Here is a 12,742-nt window from a genome sequence, read left to right on the forward strand (position 1 = left end):
CTACCTCTGATTGGTTGAATTTTAGCACCAATTTTGAAAAGTTTACATACTGCGAGATGTATACATTCCAAACATAGTCCTGTTTTCACATTAAGGCCTCATGTACACTGCTGCTGCTAAACGGACATTTAGGAGCAGTTGGGCATTTTTTTCAACTGCTCCTGAACTCTCCTCTATGTTATCTTATCAGTACATGCACACAGGGTCATTTATAGTTGCTTCTAGGCACTTGAGTTTAGAGGCTTGTTTTGGAACACAAAAGAATGGGTTCAGACGCTGAGTTTAGAGACATTTCAAGCGCATAACACTTCTAAACGCAGCTAAACGCGGTAACTCGCATTTAGCTGTGTTTCATTTACAGGTGTTTTTCATTTTTGGCTATTTAAAAAAAAAAAAAAAATCTATATATATAGATATATATATATATAGTTATTTAAAAAAAACCTTCTAAACGCAAATGCTAAACGCGGCATGTAAACGCAGCAAAACGGATGTTTTAAAAGTGGGTTACTATCTGTCAAGTTAAATCATTCAGGAGAGGTTGTAAAAACGTCCCGTGTACATGAAGTCAGAGATACAGGTGACCCTGTCTTTCCTGTCCACAATGCTGGACAGTATATACAGATCAGGCTTCACCTGTCATGGTGGGCAGACCCTCAAAAGGGTCTTTAGGGACTCAGCATATTGCACCAAGTTCCATGGGGAAAACCCCTGCAAAATTCAGTACTAGAAGCCACATCAGAGGTCATCCCCACAGTGTGGGGTCCAGGCAAAGCTCCCCAGATTTCAGTGATCCAAATAAACTGCTTCTATGATTGCATTAGAAAACAGTGAGGGGTTGAATGAAGAATCCTGAGAATAAATACAAAAAAAAAACAAGTTAAACTAGGGATGCTTTTATCAATGAAGGTCCATCACCTTCAGACATCAGCACAAAACTGCGAACTCACAGAGTGGGATAGGTTTTAGGAGAATTGCCAAGAGGCCGTGTCTTCTCAAGCTTTGTCTTTGTCCAATCACCATAAGGTACATGCCTATAACCTCTGGGATATGAATTCTCTGCCTGTGTCTTGTATTGCACTATTAAGGTATGATTTTTTTTTTTGCCCTCAATTGCCTTTTTTAGGGTTCTGAGAAAATATCCTGTTCTTTTTGTATTGCTTCCTTTATGTGAAATCCCTGTTGTTCCTTTGTTCTGTCAGATATGGTGACCCGTCATAATTGGTAATAGAAATGACGTTCCGTCACCACCATCTTGCTACACCCCGCACTCCTCTACAGTAAGGATACACCGAGAAGGGGGCAAGCGGACATCTTGTTACACCCACTGGAGTTTTGCATTTCGCAGTTATATTTAACAGCAAACGGAACATATATGGTGAAATACAGTATTTGAAAATCCATCGGACTATTTACGTGTTGAATTATAAAAGCAGCGGTGTTCTGTCAGATTAGCAAACCTGTGAGATCAGCAGGTTTGCCGCTGATTTTAAAATTCAACAAGTAAATAGTCCGTTGGTTTTCCAAATACTGTATTTCACCATATATGTTCCGTTTACTATTAAAAATAACCATGAAAGGCAAAACTCTGGTGGGTGTAACAAGTTATCCGCTTGCCCCCTTCTCACTGTATCCTTACTGTGGAGGAGTGCGGGGTGTAGCAAGATGGCAGCGATGCAACGTCCATTACCAATTCTGCTTTCCTATTAAAAACTGACCACACTAAGCAGGAGAGAACAGCATGGTCAGTTCTCTAGCTATACTGGGAACTCAGTGTGCTCTCCTCCAATGTTCAGACTTGTCTTGACACGCCCCAACTGCACAGCCATTCACTGGGAAACTCAGTGTGCTGCTGCTTCTCCTCCCCCCAGCTCTTTTCCAGTGGAGAACAGAGAGAATGTAATGTAAAAAGATATTTATAATGTTTTTTTATATCTATACAAAAATGTTTTGCTTTTCATTTCTATTTTAAAGTAAATGGGTTGTTTTACAAGATGAGGGTTTATAATCACTTTAAATGCCTTATTTAATGCCAATTGTTTTTGATAGTATTTTCGAAAAACAAAATGAATTTACTGACAGTACTTATCATTAGTGGTGAACTACAGCTTTGCATTGGGAAGTCTGTTGTTCATTTACAAGGGAAGCATACATCCACAAGAAATGTGATACTAGGAAGTATAAAAATGTTGCACTGTATGGGGATTAGAATGATTTATTCATCTGTTCATTCCTCTAGATTTTATTTTATGCCTGTTTTCACAAGCTTAACATTTTGTTTACATTTGCCAAATCTAAGTAGAATGTTGCCACCACCGGACTCTTTACATCCATGAAATCTGTTTGCAGCTATTTGTTATTTCCTATTACAGATGATATAATTGTAGGTGATGTTGCAAGATTTGTTATTTTTTAATTATTCAAATAATAGTGTAAATATAATGTAATTATCTTTTCTAGGTTAAGTAAACAAGCACTGTGTCTGTGTGTAGACGATTTGTTTACTATAGAAAGAATACACACAAGAATATCATAAATGGTTAAGAATTGGCTATCCATTTTATTTTGGCTCATTTACATCACAATCCCCGCATTCAGTGCGCAATTCCATATGTACTTTTGCTTTGCATTTGTGGTGCATGTGTAGGCATGATTTTATGATTTTTTTGGATTTACATGCGCTTGGTTCATGTGTATTCAGGTACATTGTGCTACGTTTACGCATGAAAAAATGTATCACGTTGTTTTGTTTTTTCAAATGCAAATAAAATTACAGCAATGGTGCTCATTGAAATACATGATAATATAATTTGCACTGAGTATGAAAATGAATGCTTCTGGTGTAATAGAGCCCTAATGCCGTGTACACGCGAGCGGAATGTCTGACAGAAAAAGTCAGATGGGAGCTTTTCATCTTATATTCCGATTGTGTGTATGCCCCATCGGACTTTTTACGTTGAAAATTCTGATGGACCTAGAAAGAGAACATGTTCTAAATTTTTCCGACTGAGCCAATTCCTATCGGGAAAACCGCTCGTCTGTATGCTGTCCTGATGTACCAAAAATGACGCATGCTCTGAAGCAAGTACGAGAGGGAAGCTATTGGCTACTGGCTATTGAACTTCCGTTTTCTAGTCCTGTCCTACATGTTGTACGTCACCGCGTTCTGGACGGTTGGACTTTGGTGTGACCGGGTGTATGCAAGACAGCTAGAGCGGAATTCTGTCGGAAAAACCTTCAGAATTTATTCCGACAGGAAAACCGATCGTGTGTACAGGGCATTAGAAGTGTATGAGGAGCTGTGTGAGTATGTGAGACACTCATCAGGAAATTTGAGTTGGAGTTGATTTTTAATAGGATTTTTTTTTCATTTACCCTACATCTTATAATGTGCAGGGGGATGATTTTTATATTCCTCAAGTTGATTGTTTGTGCAAAAGTCAACACAATTAATTGGATGAAATTAAAAAAAAAAAGGAGTTTTCAGAAAATCCCCCCCATGTTACCCTTCTTTACTCTGAACACATTTGCCTTCCTGTGCTGCACTACTATATATGGATAAAAAATCATACTAATTGTCACCTTAGGATAGCATACAAATAGATATATTTTTTTGTAAAAACATAATCTGTAAAACCTGTGGTTGATGATGTTAAGGATAAGGATAATATTTGTGTCTATTGTATGTCTAGATAAATAATGAAGCCAAAACTCAACAATCTTCTCCACTTATTCAAAAAAAGGTTAAAACAAATACCCAACATTAAGGGTATGCAGATGCCCCTATGTCAGTCTTATTTTAAGCATTGCATTGCTTGAAACCACATTTGTATGAAAATTCTCAATACATTCAGTGACTTAATTTCAAAAGTTGGTCTGCTTTAATATTTAACTTATAACACAATAGAATTTTTTTTTTATCCTGCTCTTTCGAATTTCTCTTCACTGTGGTCAAAAACAAATGTCGATTTGACCCCTTAGCCTTTTGGAAGGTTGTTGAAAACTAGTGACAACCCAACCTTTTTTACTGTCTTTACTCACTCTTGGCTCACAATATCAACAAGAAACCTACAAAATTGCTGGTATTGTAGCCAGTAAGATTCACAGTACCTCACACACCCTTAATGCATAGATTTTTAATTTCTTTTTACTTTAAAGTGTTACTAAACCCACAAAAGTAAAACCAGTCTGTATATGCAGTAAAGCATGCTTGTTATACTCACTGTGGAATCTAAGGGGTTAGTCCTCTACATTGTGTAAAAAGGCTGTTTGATCCTGTCTTCTCTGATCCTTGCCTTCTTCCATTGTCCCTAATCCATCTGCTGCTAGAACAGAGGCTAGGGGACAAGCTGCACTTGCTCAGTTTGGTGTATATTGCTAGAGAGTTTTTTTTGGAGAGTGCATGTGATCAGCAGAGGGCCAATCAGCACTGTTCAGACAGAGGGTCAGGAGTCCTGCAGCCTCATAGGACAGTCAGAGTAGAATGAAAGCTCCTCCTACAAGCTTTAACCAGACACTGATACAAATCACAAGACTACTCTAACTGCTGATGAAAAAAGGTAATTAGCAGATTATATTTACCAAAACTCTTGAATTTCCATGTTCTGTGTACTGTGGGAGACCAGATATAGTGAATGCAAGGTCATGGGTTTAGTAACACTTTAAAATGAATTTGTATTGGCCATAAGCTTATTTGTGACATAATTGTGAGATAATCTGTCAACAAGATAAAAAGGGATTCATGTATTAAAAGTGTAAGAATCTTTTTATTATTTTCAAGTCTCCACTGCAAAAATGACAGCCAGAAGTTGATTGGCTGCTATAGGCAGGAATCAATGGTTCAAAAAATAAATGACAGCTACTGAGATCAGTTATAGCTAATGAAAATTTGCTACACTTGCAAATACAAGTCTAAAACTGCTTAATTCGGGTTTTTGTGCTTACTGGCTTGAGCATGTGCTGGGTTGTTTTTTTATTGTTCAGTGTATTGCCCTGCCCAAAGTACACTTTTTCTTTCTATAAATTTTTCTATACTTTTTTTCTATAAATTGATCTAAGTGGCTCTCATTTTTGCTTTGATGGATTTGATACAGACACATACTAGAGGTCTTTCGTTACCATTGAGTCTGGTCATATCTTGCTGTACCTTTAGGAATAATAGAGCCACTTCCAAGGCATGGCTTTTTTGAATGTTTTCTTTATATACTTTATATATATATATATATATATATATATATATACACACACGCACTATTTAGTCCAGTATGATATTTTGGTAACTGGAGATATATTTGAATAGATGTTTTCTAAATAGAAGAAACTAGACAACCTACACAAATGCTCTATTCTTTTTTTCGCAGTTATTTAAGGTTATGTAGCATATAGGCTATTTTTTTAGAACCATATTTGTGTTAAATAAAATTGAAGTACATTGCCTTCAGTTTCCTTGCTGTCTTGTCACCACTGTATCTTATGGTTTTTATGGTTGATAGCAAATAAGCTGCAACAGTTTATCTCTTGTTAACGGACTTCACATATGGCCACATATAATGGAATTAAATAAAGTAAATCTATATTTCTGGTCAATTTTAACATAGTCATTTTTCTTATATGTTATCACTGCAAATGTGATACACTTTACAATTATCTTGCTTTTCACTTGTAAATCTGATATTGAACAGTTGCTGAATTGTGTGACCAAACAGGTTTTTGAAACACATCTGCAACAATTAACTCAAGATGTGGAAAATCTGATTCATTTGCTAAAATTTCAGCGAAAGCGTGTTCCAGATTTTGAAAGGACACTCTGAGAAAGAGAATCCAAATGTATTTTGAAGCAAGAATGGAGGCAGGAGGTGCAGCATTAAAATACATTAAGTATTTATGTTGCGCAGAAATCTGTTAAAAAGCCATGTAAAGTTTAGCATTCGGCGTGAATGTTAGCCACCTGTTAGTCTGCTGCTCAACACAGCTGCCATTTTATTGTCAGTAAACAGATGCAGAAAGCTCTCTGCTAATCCATTCGGCCACAAGCAAATATTCTCACAATACAAGTCGCAGTAAATAGTGACTGCATATTAACCTTATTGCAGCTGTTGTGAGGTATTAACCAGATTGTGTTTGTTTTTATTAAAGAACTGCTACTTACGCTTACGGTGTTTAATTAGACTCAGCATTTTAATGTACTGACGTTAAACTGGAAAAATTAGCAGTCCTAGATACATTTTTATATTTAAAGTGCTTTCAGGTTCCTTTAAAAAAATATACATATTGCAACTCTGGGATGTGTAAGCTTGAAACTACACAGCAGCAATAATTAGGCGCGGACATAGCTTGTTGTGGGCCAAAACGTGTCATAATCCAGTTAGTAGAATGTTGCACTTACTGAGCTGTTCTTCTATATATATATATATTAAAATACCATGTGGAAATGAGAACTAGCAGAGCTACTGATGCATTTAACACAATCTCTGTCTGTCAGTAATTAAAGCGGAACTTTACTTCTAGACAGGTACTCCCTCCTCTACTCGCTCGCTCACCCACTTCCGGCCGGATCGCTGCGGCAATCCAAGCAGAAGTTCGCCCCCCCTTCCCCCGCAGCCTTCTGGGACACATCACAGGTCCAAGAAGACTGCAAGACCATTCGCAAAGCGCAGCGTGTCTTGCACATGTGCAGTTGGATCCCAGCTGTGAAGCCGCAAAGCTTCACTGCCGGTTTCCCTTAGTCAAGACGCCGACACCCAGACCTGAATCTGATTAAAGAATCGGCTCGTGTGAGGACACTGCTGGATCCAGGGGCAGGTAAGTGTCCTTATATTAAAAGTCAGCATCTACAGTATTTGTAGCTGCTAACTTTAATTCTTTTAGGGAGACTGGAGCGCCTCATTAAGTTCTGCTGGTTTTTATTCCCAGGTGGTATTATGAAATAACTGAATGAAACATGAAAGGCGCAAAGCAAACATTAAAGTCTAAGTGCAGCTGAAATCACAAACAGAAAAATCAGCACAAGGGACGTAATTACAGTCAGTTGGATGTGTCCCTTGTTCTGATTCATCTTCTCTTAGGCCTCTTCCACACGAGGTGGATCCGCTCAGCAGAGTCCGCCAGCTCAGCAGGAGATCGCTCTGTTGACTTCCGCTGAGCCGACGGATGACAGGTCCGTCTCTGCTCACTGAGCAGGGAGGGGCCTGTCAGAGCGCCGCTGATTCCTATGGAGCGATCAGATGAAAATGGACATGTCCATTTTCATCAGATCTCATCCGATCCTCCAAGATGGATGGCGAACGTATCGCCATACTTCTGATTTTAGCGGATTGGATGGCAGATGGATGTCAGTGGGCACATCTCCTCTGACATCCATCTCCCCATAGGAATCAATGGATGGCCCACTCAGATCCGCCTGAAAAACGGACAGGCAGATCCGAGTGGGCTTGCCGTTTGAAAGGGGCCTTACTAAAAATCTTCCTCAAACCTGCCCTCCCCACCCCTGGGGTTATAACAGCTAAGTGGTTGCCACATCATTCTTCATCTTCTACAGCTTCTATATGAATAGAAGGGGCATACCTATCTATCATCTGCCCATCCCCCATACTTAAAGTGGCTGTAAACCACCATAAAAAAATAAAATGAAAAATAAAACCTGCAAGACAAAGGCATAATGAGCTAGTATGCATAGCATACTAGCTCATTATGAAATACTCACCTTAGATCGAAGCCCCCGTAGCAGTCCTAGTACACCTCTCCGGCCGGCATCATCGCTCCCGGAATTAGTTCCGGGTATAGCGGGTTCCGGTGCTGTGATTGGCTGGAGCCGCAATGACATCACTCCCGCGCATGTGCGCGGGAGCTGCTGGTAACGGCACACTAGCTGAAGCAACGGCACATGCTGATACAGGGGATATATCCTAAACCATGCAAGTTTAGGAGATATCCATGGTAGCTACAGGTAAGCCTTATTATAGGCTTACCTGTAGTAAAAAGTGGTCCCTTGTGCTGATTTTTCTGTTCTTGATTTTTGCCTGCAGTTAGACTTTAAGGCAGAGGTCTCCAAACTATGACTCTCCATTTGTTCAGGAACTACAATTCCCATCATGCCTAGTCATGTCTGTGAAGGTCAGAGTTTTACAATGCCTCATGGGACGTATAGTTCTGCAACAGCTGGAGAGCCGTAGTTTGGAGATCCCTGCTTTAAGGGCATATCTTAAAGTGGTAATAAACCCAAAAACAAAAAATTCATATATTGCAGCTCACCAATTCTTGAAACTGGGTTCACACTATTGCGAATGGGATGTGGCTTTCTCCACATCCAATTTGCATAGCAGGAGATTTTGACTGGCTCTCTATGGAGCCGGTTTACACATCTCCACAGCGGCTCTGGTGCGAATTGCACAGGAGTCCTGTGCGTCTTTCGGTCCGTTTCAGGTCTGAATTCAGCCCAAAATTCGGGCTGAAATCGGACCTGATACGGTAAATGGAGACGCACCGGACTCCTGCTGTGAGCCGTTGCATTCTGTAGTGTGAACTCAGACTAAATGCATTTGTTCTCTTTTTTAGGCGTTATTTTCACCAGATCTGGACAGCACACACCACTTGTCTGACAGTGTCTCCACTCTACTGGTGGAGACACCTTGGACAGCAGCATTGTCAATCTGGGGCTAGGGTAGTGTTAGATGCACCAGCAGATTAAGATGGAGTAGACTAGCAAGTTAAAGCTCAACTTCAGCTAAAACATTTTTGAGCAGTTAGGGCTTGTTTACATGCCCCTCTGAAGTCTGATCCATGGTGGATGGACAGAGGCTGACAAGTATTCAGGAGGCAATACTGCCACCTCCTGAATGTCCCCTTTTATTATTAAAAGTAAGTGGGATTTTCTATTTAGGTACCTAGATTTAACCACAAGCCAAGTACGTGGCTCACGGTTGAGGCACAGCTTCATTCATTTCAATGGGTCACATTTGGCGATTTCACCTGCCTAACGCGACAGATGCTACAATTTTTACAGCATCACAAAACAGGCAATTTGCAATAACATGCTCCCTGGCCATGTTACCTTGCACCTTCACAACCATGTAAAAATCCCTAAAGCAAAAGTTTTTTCTTTGGAAGGGGGGATAAAGGTTTTACATAAATGAATAAAAGCTGACCATTGTAAGCACCCCTGTCAGTGTTAAATGGTGTGTCTAAACCTTCCAACCGCCGCTTTTGCTGGACAGCTTGGTCTATTAAAGGAAGTTGAAAAATAATAGACTTGGTGACTGAATCAATAGGTGGAAAAAGGTAAAACGTCTAATAAAAGGAAACCAATGCAGCCATCACATCTACAAATTGGTAAGCAGCAATATATTACAATTTTGTTTCTGGTTTAATATTGCTTTAAAATTTCTTATAGATTTGTTATTTTGCAAAACAAATAAAAAACAAGCAATGATCAGTGAGATGATCAGAGCCTCGCGCATGTGCAGTAGGGTTCCCAGCGTGAAGCCGTAAGGCTACACTGCTGGGTTCCCTTATCCAGCATGGCGGTGGCAGCACCCGACAGCTGATGGAAACATCAGCTGCGGTGCCGACATTGCTGTACTCCAGGACAGGTAAGTGTCCTATTATTAAAAGCCAGGAGCTGCAGTATGTGTAGCTGCTGGCTTTTCATTTTTGCAGCAGTGGGCGCACCTCCGCTTTAAATCACTGGAATGTACAATCTGCATACTAAACTACACCATTTTAATTTACCTTCCTGTTCCTTGATTAGTTCCTACATATCTGAGGAACCCGGGTCAGAGACAGTATTTTTCTGGAATTAAATAAAATGTTAGTTGCCTTCTAAAAGTGTGAAAAATGTGAGGAAATGAGGAGGACAAATGTTTAGTAAAGCTGCACTTGATAAAACAAAACAAATTGGTATAAAATGCACCAAGACACACATTTAAAGGAGCCCTGTCACTATATCAAATATTTTAGTCTAAGCACATTCCTTTATCCACTTCAGCCCCAGAAGAATTTACCCCCTTCCTGACCAGAGCACTTTTTGCGATACGGCACTGCATCGATTTAACTGACAATTGCGCGGTTGTGCAACGTTACACGCAAACAAAATTGACGTCCTTTTTTCCCCCACAAATAGAGCATTCTTTTGGTGGTATTTGATCACCTCTGTGGTTTTGATTTTTTTGCGCTATAAACTAAAAATGGGCGACAATTTTGAAAAAAAAAGCAATATTTTTTACTTTTTGCTATAATAAATATCCCCAAAAAATATATATAAAAACTATTTTTTTCCTCAGTTTAGGCCGATATGTATTCTTCTACATATTTTTGGTAAAAAAAAAAAAAAAACGCAATAAGCGTTTATTGATTGGTTTGCGCAAAAGTTATAGCGTCTACAAAATAAGGGATAGATTTATGGCATTTTTATTACTATTTTTTTTTCTTCGCAATGGTGGCGATCTGCGATTTTTATCATGACTGCGAAATTATGGCGGACACATCGGACACTTTTGACACTATTTCGAGACCATTGTCATTTATACAGCGATCAGTGCTATAAAAATGCACTGATTACTGTATAAATGAAACTGGCAGAGAAGGGGTTAAACACCAGGGGGCGATCAAGGGGTTAAGTGTGTCCTAGGGAGTAATTCTAACTGTGGGGGGGTGGGCTACCTAGGACATGACAGCGATCACTGCTCCCGATGACAGGGAGCAGTATATCTTTGTCTTGTCACTAGGCAGAATGTGGAAATGCCTTGTTTATATAGCTGCTGCTTCGTGACACGATCGCGGGACACCGGCGGACATCGGGTCCGCGGGTGCCGCGGGCATGGTCACAGAGCACGCGGCGCACGGGCCCACAATGCTGCTTCTTAAAGGGGATGTACCTCTACGCCCATTTGCGCAGCCGTGCCATTGTACCGACGTATATCGTCATGCACTGGTCGGCAAGCGGCTAAAGAAGGGTATATATACCTACTTGCATGAATCAAAACTGCACTGTTGCAGAGAACTACTTCCCTTAAATCTGCTGGCAAAGCAAGACTTCCAACTGCTGGGTCCCCTGCAGCTCTCATTGGTTCCTCCCTCTGATCCCACATCACTATTGCATCCTACAGTGACATGAGCTCAGAGGGAGGAGCCAGGTCTCTGCAGCATTGAGCAGCATGTGCCTGACTGACAGCAGTAGTAAAAACGCACATTAGAAATTTGCACTGCAGCTGCACTACAAAATCACATTGAAAATCAGATCCAAATCATGCTGTGCTTGTGTGAACCTAGCCTAATGCGTACAATTGATAGCATTACTCTTTATGGTTTAAGGTATTCACTTTTTATGCATATATTTGACCACATAATAAAATAAAAATCTAGTTCCCAAAAAATTTTACAAGGCAATTCTACAATACTTTGTGAATTAAGATCAAGTTGTTCTCCTTACTCCTAGGAGGGTATATCATATAGCAATGCAAGGCAATAAATGTTTCTCCAGCAGCAACAGGTTAGCTTAATGGGTTAACGTGTCACTTTCAGTTTTAGATATCCAAGCGCTGAGGGCTCTCTTAAATTGCTTGTTGTGTGCTATTAATACAAGAAGTCGTTAAAAGTTCATTGGATATTTATAGAAGAAACTCTCAAGCAAATTCATATGTAGTGCTTAAAAACCAAAGTGTAAAACTAAACCAAGGGAAGTGGAACATCAACATGTTGATTATCATTGTTGGTACAAATAATTATTGGCCATTTTAAGTACGGAATATTCGCAAGGATGCCAAATCCAAAATTGAAATAAATATACTGTATCCCATTTAATTTAAAAAAGAAAAGTATGCAAATACAAAAATATGTAAAGCACTGGAAGCCTTCAAAATACCAAACTAGCTTATTATTAACAGTTTTACTTAACCAAAATAAGAAAAATTAATAACAGAACTTTCTACAGTATCTTTCAAAAGTTTCCTTAACCCAACCACTTGTTCGTAGATAATACAGTCTCACTAGTCTGGCGTACATTAGTAAATAACCCCTTTAAAAATGTAATGCTTTAAATAAAGTGCATCTATAACATTGCCAACAGTCCCGATTTTCCCGGGACAATCCCGATTTTGGGACCCTCATCCCGATTGGAGAGTGTCCCGAATCGGGATTTTCCATAAGGAAAATCGGGAATGTTGTTTTTTTTTTTTTTTTTGGAGCAGCGGGCTCCAGCAAAATGGCGGCCGGCGCCGCCGCTCTATCTGCCTCTAGTGTTGAGTGGAGAGGGGAAGGGGGCTCGATTCGTGCAGCCAATGAAGCGGCTTCTTTGGCTGCATGGCCCCTCCCCTCTCCACTGAAGCGAGCAGAAGACACGGCGCCGGCGCCGTGTCTTCCTGAAAGTTCCCCAGCCCCGTACTGCGCAAGCGCTGCGCCTGCGCAGTACAGGGGGTCCGCCATTGCCGAGGGGAACTTTCTCGGCAGAACACCGGCCGCTCCTCCACTGAGCGGGGGCCGGGCTGCATTGAGGGGGGAGGCTGCACTAACTGAGGGGGGGCTGCACTGAGGGGGGCTGCAATAACTGAGGGGGGGCTGCACTGAGGGGGGGAGGCTGCACTAACTGAGGGGGACTGCATTGAGGGGGGGGCTGCACTAACTGAGGGGGGCTGCACTGAGGGGAGGCTGCACTGAGGGGGGCTGCACTAACTGAGGGGGGCTGCACTAACTGAGGGGGGGCTGCACTGAGGGGGGGAGGCTGCACTAACTGGGGGGGGCTGCACTGAGG

Source organism: Aquarana catesbeiana, linkage group LG06 (genome assembly GCF_042186555.1).
Source record: "Aquarana catesbeiana isolate 2022-GZ linkage group LG06, ASM4218655v1, whole genome shotgun sequence".
Taxonomy (NCBI): Eukaryota; Metazoa; Chordata; class Amphibia; order Anura; family Ranidae; genus Aquarana; species Aquarana catesbeiana.